The following is a 13,386-nucleotide window of genomic DNA, read 5'->3' as shown; positions in this document are numbered from 1 at the left end:
ACAGTGGGAAAGCAATGTACATCACTAATATCCCAGGAATGGCAGGAAGTAAATCCATTCAACTTCTTGGATCCTTGTGGACCATGATGTAGTTTAAAGCAGGAAAAGCTTAGAGCAGGATCATATAGTTACTATGACCTGTGAGGCAATTTGAGGTTTTCCTATGGTTGGAAGTGCAAGTCGGGGAAAAATACATGCATTTCTATTACAGTGAATCTAAAGAAAAACTAGACTTTACCTGAAGATAAAGCTCTCTATTATAATTCTGCTCTGTGAAATTTTCTAGTTACTACAATTACTAGAACTGTCCACTAAGTCAGCAATCCCCAACCTTTTTGGCACCAGTGACTGGTCTTCTGGAAGACATTTTTTCCACAGATGGGGGTGGAGGGTTGGGATGATTTAAAGATGATTTGGTGAAACTTGAAACCTAAATCCCCCTTATGCACAGCTCAGAGTAAAGTTTCAGAATCTAGCACCACTGCTGATGTGACAATGTCCCTGTCCTTACCCAGGTTGGGGACTCCTTCACTCAGTCATTTCAATGGTTAGTCTTCTGAACGTGATCACTATTTCCTGTACTAATGGTATTCTGTACAGTGTCACAAAAAATAAGTAGGTATATGTAAGTGCACATTTTCCATCCTGCAAGCAAATATTATAAGGTATGACACATATACACATAAACATATTCTTCTGTACACACACATACAATCCATTGGAGAAACAGACACCTATAATTCTATCACGCAAGAAAAATGAAACGAAACCATACCACCATGATATACACTAAAAAATTAAGTTACACTCTGGAGTGTAGGTTAAAAATAATCCATCTAGGGTATTTAAGGAGTATTCCTGGAGGACGTAAAACTTAGACAGAAAGGGATTTCAAAAGGTAGAAGCAAGGGTGGGAAGAGTTAGTTAGCTGAAATCCTGCCACATGGTACAAAGGTCACACTTCCTCATGAAGGGTTCCGCTGTGCATTCCTTGCAGTGGCCACCAGCTGGACCAAGGCTCATAAATTGCTCCATGATGGTCATCTCTGAAAAACACTGCCATTTCTACTGCAAGGTAAGAAAGAATTACAGTGCTTGCTATTTATGAAGTATACGAGCAATCCTTACCAGATTGGTGCTACAAGAGGAAAAATTTAATATTTGTAATGTTTATATAGAGATTTATCTCTGAGATGCTCCTCTCATATACATTATTTCCTGGTATAATCTAATATTTGCTAGAAATCTTCCTCATGTTCAATACTTTTTAGAACTGTAATAAATAATCCAATTCAATTTAAAACATAATAATGTTTTCCTCCAAATTCTAATAATCCTGTGATACAATCTGTCCCCAGTTGTAGCGACGTGCAGTAATTTCCTTTCCTTTTCAATTTCTTTGTCAAATTCTTTTCTTTGTCCCATTAATTTTTTATATGTGGTCTTTGGGTTCAGAGGGTTCACAGAGGGTTGGTCAGGATTTTTAGAATTCTTAGTTTTATTATATCTTTTTCAATTTATTTATTTAATGTTCCAGATATTACTCTTCTGAAATATTATATAAAAAACTAATGGACACATTACTAACTGGGTCAGATGTTTCATTTGTACATCTAAACTTGACTGGAATAAATCCTATATGGATATATTTTGCTTTCTGTGGGGTAGAAGGACAGGTGGGGGGAGTGTTGCCTACATATATTAAAACTGTCTGAAATAGCAAGCCTATTTTCTGAAATAAATTTTCTTCCTAAGCAGATGGGATTTCCTTTTGAAGCCAGTATTGCACTACTATGGGTATTTTCATTTATGATTTGGGGGTATATATTAGTATTGATTATATTCATGCATCCTGTTTAAAAATAACTGCACATTTTTCATATTAATAAATACATAATACACCATTCCTCAACTTGCCCTGCCTCACAGTATCCAAATGGCTTTATAAGAAGTTGACCCTCTGCTGCTTCGTGTATGGTTTTAGGGGCTGATTATTGGCCAGGTTAGCCTTCCTCTAGAGCTCTTCTTTCCTGACAGTCACAGCTAAAGAATGAACACACAACCTACACATGGATCATTAAATTAGACCTAGATTCTTTGGTATGTGATGTGAGGACATGACAGTGAGGTGGTCACGTCACAGTGGGAGTGGTGGTGACAGCATCAATGGGAGTAGCACTGCAGTGACTCCATCTCACCAGAGGTACCTTTGGGATTAACTTTCTGTGGTTATGGCTGGGTAACCATCTTTGTTTCCTGGATATTTTAAGTTTTTGGTTTCCTGGCCTTTTACTGACTCTATATGTTCAGTTTATTTCCTATACTCCCTTTTGATTTTGACTTTTTACTTAAGACAGCCAATGATTATTTGAATGGTTTGCAACCAAGACCTTAGATGGATTTAGAGACTATCTTTATGAAAGCAAATGCACAGGAAACACTGATGATATAGAGATCTTCTTGATTGGTTGGGAGGACTGAAAATCTCCCCCTTCTGAAGGACACAATATAAAGCATTCTATTTTTTTTTTAATTTAAAGTAAAGATGGTCTTAAAGTGTCAATAGCATACACAATAATTTTGTAGCTGTGTTATTATCCTGGCTTAGATACTTATGCTGTGGCAAGTGAAAGGAATTGTTTTAGGAATCATATACTGAAGTATCTAGGAAAGAAGGTCATCATTTCTTCACTTTATTTTTTAAAAGTTCATTTAAAAAGTATAGATAGATGAAATAGAGAAGGAGTGAAAAAAGGAAGAAAGGAAGGAAGGGAAGAAGGGAGGAAAGAAAACAGGAGATAGTGATAAAGTAAAATGTAGTGAAATGTTAACATTTAAAATTACAAGGTGATGGGTATCTCTACAGTATCTTAAATTTCTCAACATTGTTCTCTCAGTTTTTCTTTGATTTTGTATATTGTGAAAATTTTAAAATATTTAAAGTTGTAATGGTAGGGTGATTTACAAGTTCGTCTAAGCCACCCTTACTTTTTCCCATACTGAGGAAATAGCTCCTAGAATTGAAGCAAATTCTCAATTCACATTGTTTCACAGCAGTGAAACCTTTCTCCAAGGGTAGGAAAACAGCACAGGGCCAGTTGGGTAGTGGGTCAAGTTGGTGCTCCAGCTGAAGAGATAAAGGGAGTCAGGTGTGTTCCTAAAAGGACAGTGAGAAAAGATGAATTGAGGGAGAAGCCATTACGGAAAATTCTATAAGAATTGGAAGAGGGGACTGGGATGGGAGGGTCAATGAGAGAACAGCCCAGATGGATCCCAGTGCATACAGCATTTATAAAGTGAGCATTTACTTTCCAATGAAAACTGACTCATCAGTTGTGCTGTGTCCCGGATGGAAGCTACAGATGTCTGTCATAATATTTTCAGACCTGAATGACTCATAATGTAGATCTTATAGCCTTGGGCATTTTACTTCTCCCCTGATCTCAGTTTCCTCCTTGTAAAATAAGGATGACAGGTCTTCATGAGGTCTAGAGAAGCTTAAGCCATAGGCAAAGTACTCAGAACTATGCCTAGCACATACTAAATATATAATGGATACCAAATATTAGATCTGGGCGAGGAAAGAGATGTAGGTTGGTTTTATTTTTGCTAAGTGTAAGAGTTTCATTTAAAGTGTACTTGGTATCTATTACAAACTGTGTTCAACTATGGTAATTCATAAATATCCAGAAATCTCTCCATTTCTTCTGTGTTTTCCATTTTATTGGAGTACAGGTTCTCAAAGTAGGTCTGAACGATCCTCTGGATTTCTGTTGGGTCTGTTGTGATTTCGCCTTTTTCATTCCTGATTGCATGAATCTGAGCCTTTCTTTCCTTTTTTTGATAAGGTTTGCTAAAGGTTTATTGATTTTATTTATTCTTTCAGAAGGCCAGCTCTTTGATTCATTTATTTTTTGTATTGTTTTCTTAGTTTTCCATTCAATTGATTTCTGCTCTAATCTTTGTAATTTCTTCTCTTGTTCAAGCTTTGGGTTTTTCTTGTTCTTATTTTCCTAGGAGTCTAAGATTCAGTATTAGGTTGTTTATTTGAGCTCTCTCTGTATTCCTAGTGTGGGCATTCAGTGCTATGAATTTTCCACATAGAACTGCTTTCATTGTGTCCCATAGATTCCCATAGGTTGTATCGGCATTTTCATTTATTTGTAAAAACTGTCTAACTTCTTCTTTAATTTCGTCTGTGATCCATTGATTGTTCAGGAGAGTGTTGTTCAATTTCCATGTGTTTGTGAAGTTCCTATGGTTTCTTATGCTATTGATCTCCAGCTTGATCACACTGTGATCTGATAATATACAGAAAATAACTTCAATTCTTTTGCATTTATTCAAGCCTGTTCTGTGAGCTAGGATGTGATCTATCTTGGAGAATGACCCATGTGCAGCCAAAAATAATGTATATTCTGATTTTGTGCGGTAGAACACTTTATAGATGTCTAATAAGTCCATGAGTACTAGAGTTTGGTTCAGTACTAGTATTTCATTGTTGACTTTTTGACTAGATGATCTGTCTATTTGTGATAGTGGGGTATTTAAATCATCCACTACAATTGTATTAGTGCTTATTTTTTTTCATGTTACTTAATATTTGTTATATATAGTTTGGAGGAATTTATATTTGGTGCATATGTGTTTATGATTGTCATCTCTTCCTCTTGAATTGTTTCCTTTACAAGGATGTAGTGGCCTTCTTTGTTTCTCTTAATCAATTTTGGTTTGAAATTTACACTGTCTGTGAATAAAATTGCTACCCCTGCTTTTTTCTGGGCTCCTGTCATGTGCAGAATTGTTTTCCACCCTTTAATTTTCAGTCTATGGGCTTCTTTTTGCACTAGATATGTTTCTTGTATACAACATATTGTTGGATTTTGCTTCTTAATCCATTCTGCCAGTCGATTTCTCTTGATTGGTGAATTGCAACCATTGACATTGATGGTTATAACTGATATGTTCTGACTTATTATTGTCATATTATTGTCCTTTGTTGCTTCTTTTTAATTTTTTGTCCTCTCCTTTTAGTTTCTTGCCTTGACTATTTGATTTGCTCTCTTGGGCTTCATGGTGTTGTTGCCTTCACTGTCTTTTTCTACGATATTATTTAGAATTCCTTGTAGTGCTGGTTTGGTGTTCATGAAGTTTCTCAGGTGTTCTTTGTCATGGAAGTATCTTATTTCCCCATTCATTTTGAAAGAGAATTTTGTGGGATACATCAGTGGAGGTTGTTTTCTTTTACGACTTGAAATACCTCACTCCAGGCTCTCCCTGACTAAAGGGTTTTTGTTGAAAAGTCTGCTGTGATTCTGATGGGCTTTCCTTTGCATGTGATTTGTTTCTTTTCTCTTACTGCTTGTAGTATTTTGTTCTTCTGTTGGGTTTTTGGGATCCTGATTATTATATATCTAGGTGTACATTGTTTTTGATCATGACTAGTTGGAGTCCTATATGCCTCACTTATCTGTGTGTCAAATTCTTCCCCTCTGTTTTGGAAGTTTTCTGTCATTAATTCTGTGAACAGCTTTTTAAAGTTGTTTGCATTTTTTCCTGCTACTTCATGGATTCCTATCAGTCTTATGTTATTCTTCTTTGCATCATCTAGGAGTTGTTGGATCAATTTCTCATGATCCCTTACTGTTTTTAAGAGACCTCTCTTTTTACAGTCACTGTCTGCTATCCTATCTTCTATATCTGATATTCTATCTTTGCATTCTTTTATTCTGTTGTGTGCACTTTCAATAGAGTTTTCAATCTCCTGGATATCTGGTTCAATCTGTTTAATGGATTTCATTTCTTCCCTATGTTGGGCATTCATTGTTTCCATTTCTTTCTTATGCTGGGCCTTCATGGCTTCTGTTATGGTCCTGAGCTCATCTATTTTTTTGGTCAGTTTCTGTTGTGGAGTCTCTAATCATGACTTTCATTTTGTTCACCATCTCTGTGGTTATCTGGGAAATTATTTCTGTATTGAATTTTTCTAGAGCCTAATCGATCTGGTTTTTTTGTTTTGTTTTGTTTTGTTTTGTTTTTTACTTCCTGTGCTGTGAGTTCTGAGTGTCCTGCAGGTTCACTCTCAGACTTTTAATCCTCCTTTTCTTTACTGTTTGCCATTAGTGAACTGGAAGTCTGTCTTTGTGGCTTGCTTAAGTGTTTTCTCATCTTTATATTTGCTGTTGGCTTGTCCTTGATTCAATCTCTGGGTCATTGAATCTTCTGGATATTGTTGCATTTTAGCTTTTGGTTCTGTAATGACTAATAGACATTCTCATTTTCACAATATGGGAGATAACAACTTGTCAAATCACTCACAATCTTTTAACCCAATCGATACAATCAGCAACACAATAGGATCAATCACAACTGCAAATTGACCACTTGTGGTAGTCATGAATCTATCACCTTTAAACCATGTGAATTAAATTAAAATCAAGAAGCAGCCCAAAATATGTATACAGTAAACAAACTCCTCAACATAGCATATTTACCATTTAGGATGGGGGCATAGACAGATTTAGGATGAGAAGAGTAATTAAGTAAAAGAACTGGAGAAGGTTTGAAGTGAAGCCAGAGGACACAAAATGACCACACAATCTTTAGGAAACTGTTAAACTCAAAAGGGATAGACAGAGTGCAAGTATAAGGACAAGAATATATCCCCTTAACAGCAATAGGGGCTCACTTTCCCTTGAAAGTACTGACCCTTGAGTGAGACACAATTATAGAAAAAAAGAACATTAAGAAAAAAGAAAAAAATGATAAAAGAAGGAATCTGAGTCAGGGCAGGAGAAGGAACAGAAAGGGAGATGAGGGACAATATGGTGGAGCAAGAGACCAAGTTGTTGAAAGAGGACAGAAAAAAGAATTTACAGAGTGGAATGAGGAAAAGAGAGAAAATGACAAAAAATAAATTTGAAGGGCCTCTTTCACACTATATCTCTGCTGTCATAATACACATCATGTGCAGCCATGTGCAGAAACAAATCCCCCTATCTCAGCTAGCCGATGGCAGACCCCCACATGGTAGACTGACCTCAGGCCACAAGGCCCAAATTGAGCTCCCCAACCTCCTGGAGGGTTGTACTCCAGACAGTTCTCCTACAGGTTTCCCACATCTTTTCTTTAAAGATGTTCAACTTTGGGAGCTCAGAAAATTACCCTTTATAACTAGCTATGCCTCTGCAGAGTGGGTCCAAGGACTGGCATAGTGAAGAGGTCTGAGAGCAGGGGTGGGGGGGTATCACTACCCTCTTGGCACTGGAGCAGCAATGGCAGCACCCGCATGTGAGGGCTCCGCTACCTGGACCCGTGGGCTGGGCCCAGGCAGGCCAGAGGGAGATCTAATCTGGCTTCCATTATTTTCAATGGCAATATTCAGTGCAAATGAGAAGATGGCCTAGACAATCTTCATTGCTATAAAGAGTACATGTTGGCAAAAGGATGTGAGAAAACAATTGTGTTTATACCCCAAAGCATTAATAATGTTTTCATTCCTTTGAATGAGTAAACTTGTTTCAAGAACAATGGTGTTGTCTTTTAATAATATTAATTGTGTTTTTAATATTTTATTTATATCTTTGTGTATTCTTTCCAATTTTCTCTAGCTATCATAAATTATATTTTTAATAAGCATACATTCATTCATAGACTCTGTGATTGAGCAGACTGAAAGTCATATTAGGGACAAAACACCCATAACAACCTAACCACTTGCCTTCAAAACATTGAGCAGGCATCATAGATGATTTCCAAAACAGTGTCTTTGTGTTATTGATAAACTCTATATTATTAAAATTTGATTTTTTAGGACATAAATAACATGGCCATAACATAGAGGTCTGCACTAAGTTTCTTATGTGCCTTCTAATTTTAAAAATAATGTTTATCTTCTTCAGTATGTCTTCATAAATTACAAGAGATGGCTGTAAGTAGATCAGCCCATTGAGGTTAGAACAATCTTCATTTTTATACCTGATGGATAAAATTTAACAGATGTATGTCAACATTTTTTAGATACTTCTAATAAATTAAGTACTTAAAGATAAATAATGAAGTTTGTCAAGCTTGAAGAAAAGTTGGAGAATAAAAAGATAAAAATATTCTGAAGTACAACTGATATAAGTTGTATGAATAAGTAAATGAATGTTTAAATAATATGCAAATATGGTGAATGTGACAAATTAAATATTTAAAAAACTCACCATTATATCTGCAGATAAGGTTACTAGTGCTGTAGCAAGGACCCAGAGTCCTTACCAGGACTTGTTTGAGGAGTTTAGAGACCACCAATCTTCTTTCCTATCCTCGTTTCTTGCTCTGTGCTACTTCTTATACTGTACTTTAGCTATAATAAGTCATTACAGTAATCAGTCTTCAAATATCCAAAATCTTTCATGGCTCTGTAACTTTGTTCACAATTTCTCCTTTCCAAGGTTTCATTCCTCTTCTTTTGTGTATGAAGAATTTTCACTATGATCATTGCTTATTAATCTCTTTTTCTTCTCTCATTTTTTTCCTCTCTTCCTCTCGGACTCTGTATATGTGCCATGCATCCAAAACAATATATTAAACAACATATTATTATATTTATTTATATGCACATCTCCTCCTACTAGTTGAAAAGTACATCTTGTACATTTCCCTCTCTTAGTACCTAACACAGAGCATGACACACACTAAAGTGGTCAATGAATTAATACTTGGTTGACTCCTCCCTTAGTTAATCTCTAAGAACATTATGTGATGATTTGATTATATTATTTTTAACAGCATAGGCTTTAAAGACCTGTCATGTAAAGGTACAAGATCCCAATGATGAATGTAACTGTACTGTATACCTACAATGTACCAATAAAGTCAATGAGAAAAAATAATATATAGAACAATAAATATATTAATTTATTTGTACTTTACTTATCCAAATACAGGTTAAGCAATTCTGATGTGAAAATCTGAAATGCTTTAAAATCTGAAACTTTGTGAGGGCTGACATGACAAATTCACACCTGCCCTCGTGACAGGCTGCAATCACAGTGCAGATGCACTAAAAATAATATATACAATTATCTTCAGGCTGCATCCATAAGGTGTGTATGAAAATAAATAAATTTTCTCTTTAAGTTTAGGCCCCATCCTCAAGATAAAACATTGTATTTGTGCGTGTCTTCCAACATCTGAAATCCAAAAGACTTCTGGTCCCAAGCAATTCAAATAAAGGATACACAATCTAAATTAGATATTTTCCAATAATAGTATTTGATTGTATTATTATTTCTTTTTTTTACTTTAGTTTGAAGTTATGTTATCTCAAAAGAGTGTAGTTCACATATTAAAGAACAAAACTGCCAAGTAAATATGGATAAATGTTTGAAAACTGATGAAAGTGATAAAAGATATTTGAGTTTTTAAAAGATACAAAAGAATACCTTTCAACATACATTTGGATAATCAGTTAAATTTCTCAATAAGTTTCAGCAACCTCAGGGAAAGAATGTATTCTTGTGGCTTAAATTAGCTAACCAAATAATAAACTTATTTTTTTATTATGAAGACTGATTTATTTTCTGCAAAATGACTGGTAGTTTTATAAAATGATATTCTCTTTTTTTCTATTAATAAGAGAAATATTTCATACTTTGAGATCTCCAATTTCCTTTGACTCAAAATCTTGGATTTATTATTATCAATTAGTTGTATTTCTGCAATTATAGACATTCAGAAAAGGTAAACTTCCTGTGCTCCCATGGGGACTTAATTATATTTTTAAAATATTGTATTGGGCCAGGGATTTAGCTCAGTAGTTCTGCTGCCTGACTTGCAAGCACAAGGACCCAAGTTCAATCCCCTGTAACAAAAAAACAACAAAAAAATTGTACTAAGCATTTCTTCATACTGCATCCAGAAATAAGAGGGAAGGTTCTATAAAGATAAGGAAGATAAATTCATTATTTTCCTCAGTTTTATAATAATGATGTTTAATTTATTAAGCCTTGTAATTATTTCTAAAATTTATAACTCTGGTGTCAGCTACTATAAACATGCTGAATATTTATTCAATTAAAATAAGTTTAACATAAATTACTATGAGACTTTTTAATAGATCTTCATACCCCTTGAGATCATTAGAAATGTGTGAGGATATCATAAAATCATTTCAGAGCTGAATCTAAAATACATATCAGACACTCTAAGCATAACCAATTTTAAATATATGAGAATGCATTCCAAGCTGAGTGTAGTTCTAGCACTCTGGGAGGCTAAGACAGGAGGGATGCAAGTTCAAGCCCAGCCTGGGCAATTTAGTGATTTAGTGAGAACCTGCCTTAAAATAAATATTTTAAAAATTTAAAGGGCTGAAGACATAACTCAGTGCGAAATCCATAGATTTAATCTTCACTCCTAAAAAAAATGCATTCCTTGTTATTAAGACCATATATGTTCTTTCTGACAATCTGTTATATAGGAAACATAATAATGATACTAATAATTAAAATTACAATAAAAAACAGCTCAAAAGCTAACAAGATTCAAACCCAGAAGCATTCAAGGTGTTACTTTCACAGTGCTAATTGCCACGTCATATGTAAGACTTAAAATTTAAGATAACTGAGATGACTCATATATCTATGGGCCACCAATGTAGTGCTTAGTGTGTATAGACTACATCTGAGGGTAGTTTTCATTTATTATGAAAATTTGAAATTTCATCTCTCTTTCCATGATCGTCAAATATAGTATTTAAATAAAAGAGATGGGATTTTTAATTTTTACTTTAAAATTTAGGCTACTCACAAAGTTACATCAAAGAAAACTTCAATATGGAATATTTCAATGATCTGGTTTGTTTTAATGAGAAACTCCTAAAGTATGTATGCCAAATGCATTTCTTCTTATAAAAACATTCCAGATTTACATTTTAGTCATGCTTTTCAGGTTTTAGTCATACTATGAAGGCTTTTTGTGTTGGATATTCAAAGGGATTAAGTAACATAATTTTTAACTGCTCACATTTTCAAAATCTTAACTGATTTTTAACGTTTATCCATTAAAGTATCGATTTGTCTTTTTTGTAGTTCTGTCATTTCTTGCTTTATATATTTTGATACCATGTTATGAGGTACACATAAATTTAAAATTCTGTTACCAGTGGTTTAAATCTTTATCAATATTAAATCTTTTTATCCATGATAGTTTACTGTCTGACAGTTATACAATTATGCTTTGTTTTATTACTTTTCATAATTCCATGATTACTTTTTAAGTATGGCTCTTCAAAGTAGCATGGCTTTAACTCAGTTTGAATGTGCTTGTATTATAGAATAAATAAAGATACATTTGGGTTAATACCTAGCATCTTATTGTTTTCTATTTATTCTTCCTATTTCATATTTTTTATATATTCACTTTATTTATTATTTGTTTTATGTAAATTACTTTATTTTATATTAATTTCTATTTTATCGTTCTACTTTTACCTTTACTTGCTAATTAATGATACAAATTTTCATTATTCTTTAAACAGTGTCCCTAGAGAAATATAACACATATCTTTGATTTACGGCAGTTTAATATAAATTATTGATTTACCATCTCCCAGGTGACACTAGGGCCTTAGGACATTTCAACATTGTCAATTTGCCTCTTTCTTTAATGCTGTTATGTAATTTAATTTTTTGACATATTTAGACATAAAAGACAGTAATATTATTCAGTTCAGAGGATATTATCATATATTATCCCCATACATTTTCACTTTCTGTCACCCTTAGTTCTTTTCTAAAATTCTGTGTTTCCACTTGGGATTATTTCTTCTTCTGGAAGACTTTATTTATATTTTAATTCAAATAGGTCTATAGAAATGAGATCTTTCAGTTTTGTTAACCTATACCTTTTTATTGCTGTCATTTTAAATGAATAAAAAGAAAAAAGCTTCTGCACTGCCAGAGAAATCACAAACAGAGCTAAGAGACAACCTACAATGTGGGGAAAGAAATTAGCCAGCTATTCCTCAGACAAACATCTACTATCCAGAATATATAAAGAACTGAGAAAAATCAGACCCCCCAAACATAAAGACCCAATTCAAAAATGGACATCTGAAATGAACAGGCATTTCTCAGACAAAAAAGTAAAAGCTGCAAATAAACATATGAAAAAATGTTCAACATCACTGGTCATTTGAGAGATGCAGAAGAAAACAACACTGAGATTCTGTCTTACCCTAGAAAGAAAGGCTGCTATCAAAAAATCAACCAAGGGCCAGGGATTTAGCTTAGTGGTGCAACTGCCTGCCTTGATATCTCAAGGTCGAGAGTTTGATCCCTGGTACCAAAAAACAAAAACAAAAAATAATAAATCAACCAATAATAAAGGCTGAAAAGATTGTGGGCAGATAGGTACCCTGCTTCATTTTTGGTGGGAGTGCAGACTGGTGCAACTGCTGTGGAAATTAATATGGATATACCTCAAACAACTAGGATTAGAAGTCCAATTTGACCCAGTTTTTTGTTTTTTTTTTTTGCTGGGTATCCTCCCCAAATTAAAAGAATTGGCTGGGCGTGATAGCACGCGCCTGTAATCCCAGCACTCAGGAAGTTGAGGCAGGAGGATCACTGGGAGTTCGAGACCAGCCTGGGCTACACAGTGAGTTACAGGTCAGTCTCAAATACATAGTGAGACCCTGTCTCATAAAACAAAAAACAGTGGCTGAGCTTTTAGCTCAGTGGTTCTGGCACCTGCCTCACAAGTGCAAGGATCTAGTTCAATCCCTGATCCCCAGTACCAAGAAAAAAAATTAAAATAATTATATCACAGAGATATATACTCACCCATGTTTATAGTGGCACAGTTTGTAATAGTTAAAATTTGGAAACAGCTCAAGTGCCCATCAACTGGAGACTGGATAAAGAAGATGTAGGGGTTTTTAAATAAAATGGAAGAGTACTCAGCCATAAAGAATGAGAAACTAGAGAGATTTATAGCTAAGTGGATGCACATTGAGGCCATAATCTAAAGTGAAATTAATGTCACACATGTATAAATACAGAATAGTTTCTCTGGTGTGACAAACTAAAAGTGTAAATAAGGATCAAAATATATAATTGATATTGTGCAATAGGAAGAAAAGGTTTAAAAGAGTAAAGGAAGTGGGAGGTGTGGGTAAAGGGAAAAAGGGAAAAGAAAAATATGTGAAAATGTAAAACACGGAAGCAATGTCTTTGTAAACAGGGAAGGGGAGAGGTGGTGAAGGGAAGGTGGGGGAATGTGGGAAAATGAGAACCAAGACAAATAATGTAAAGTTATTAGATCCCAGTGATGAATGCAATTGTATTGTCTACCTAAAGTGTATCAAGAAACTCAATCAAGATTTAAAAATGAACA

General features: G+C 34.4%; 1 long non-coding RNA gene across 1 annotated transcript in view; it reads right to left on the bottom strand.

Moving 5' to 3' along the window:
- LOC104874425 overlaps positions 1-13,386 on the bottom strand; it is a 47,101-nt gene that overhangs the window by 6,046 nt on the left and 27,669 nt on the right. The gene's annotated exons all lie outside the window — the stretch shown is intronic.

Source organism: Fukomys damarensis, unplaced genomic scaffold, assembly GCF_012274545.1.
Source record: "Fukomys damarensis isolate Sample0158 unplaced genomic scaffold, DMR_v1.0_HiC HiC_scaffold_31, whole genome shotgun sequence".
In the NCBI taxonomy this organism is placed as follows: domain Eukaryota; kingdom Metazoa; phylum Chordata; class Mammalia; order Rodentia; family Bathyergidae; genus Fukomys; species Fukomys damarensis.
The sequence above is the reverse complement of the archived record's forward strand: the minus strand, read 5'-3'. Positions and strand labels throughout refer to the sequence as shown.